The following is a 1,336-nucleotide window of genomic DNA, read 5'->3' on the forward strand; positions in this document are numbered from 1 at the left end:
TCATCGTTCTCCTGTGGAAGGGCTGGTGCCTTCAAACTGATGACCTTGTGGTTAGTAGTAGCTCAACACTCAGCCCTCTACCCCATGAGGACTCCTGAATCATCAGTTAGAGCTGACTAAAAATCTGTTCTCAACCTGTGCCATACAAGTACCCACATCTATTACAAAGAAAATGACAGGCAAGACACTTAAGCAGATTATAAAGCATTTATTTGAAAAGGATACATTTTATTAAAAATCAATTTGCATTTTTATTATATCTTATCCCATATCTTTTTAGTTGCTTTTAAAAGCTGGATTTGGGGAGCAGGAAGGGAGGGGGGGAAAATAAAAGCTGGATTTATTGATTATTCTAGGCCTGTAATTAAAGACACATTTGAAAATCTACATGACGAGCCTGTTGAACTATGTTCTAAATCTAACAGCCAAAATGTCAATCACTAGAGTAACTCAACTGGTAATATTAGCAAGTTTGGAGGGGAGAGGGCATGGACATCTATTGCTTGTGCTTTATTTAAGGCTGAAGTCTAGTAAACAGCAAATATTTCTAAAGTAGCCTTACACCCAATTGGCTCTAAAATATCAACCTTCGAAAACTTTTGGCTCCTAAACCGTTCCCATCTCTGTTTCCCAGTCCCTTCAGTCACACAACCACTTCCTCTGCAGCCTCTCATTGACAACGCTGCCTGCCTATTTACTCACCAGGGTTCATTTTGAGGTCGTTTAAGAGTCCTTGGTTTGGAAGCGCGTAATTTACTGTTTCAGTAAAAAATGTTAAACCAAATCCAGGAACTTGACTGGGGCTGGGGGCAAGGCGTTCTTTCTTCCATCTCGCAACTTGTCCCAAGTTGGCCTCAGCTCAGGACCACCTAAACTCCATTGTCCAGGGCCCGTTCTCCCTGGCTCCTGTACTTCTTCCTACTCTTTGGAAACTGAGTCATGCACTCCTCTTAACTCACGCCATCTAACCCCGTGTTACCCCCACACCTTTAAAGTCCAAGGCGGTTCCAGGCTTGCCTGGGAACCATCTCGGTAGTTGCCTCCTCCTGTGCAGACAGACGGTGCATCCAACCCCACAGCCACTCAACAACGTGCACTAAAATAGGAAGGGACCCACGAAGTTCTTTTCGGTTTCCCCTCACCAAGCCACCAGCATCTCCGAGTCTCTTCTGGAGGGTGTCAGATGCGACCCCGGCCCTGTGCACCCTCCCATCTCTTGCACTCCCTCTCGGGGTCCCACGGCCCCTGCTCGGCAATCCTCTTCCGGCCTCCGACCCCAGCCCTCGCCTGCCCAGGTTTTCCACTCCCACCCCGGCCCCCCTGAGGACGCGCCCGC

This window comes from Echinops telfairi, unplaced genomic scaffold, assembly GCF_000313985.2.
Source record: "Echinops telfairi isolate 266 unplaced genomic scaffold, ASM31398v2 ScPeMD7_7;HRSCAF=31, whole genome shotgun sequence".
NCBI lineage: Eukaryota > Metazoa > Chordata > Mammalia > Afrosoricida > Tenrecidae > Echinops > Echinops telfairi.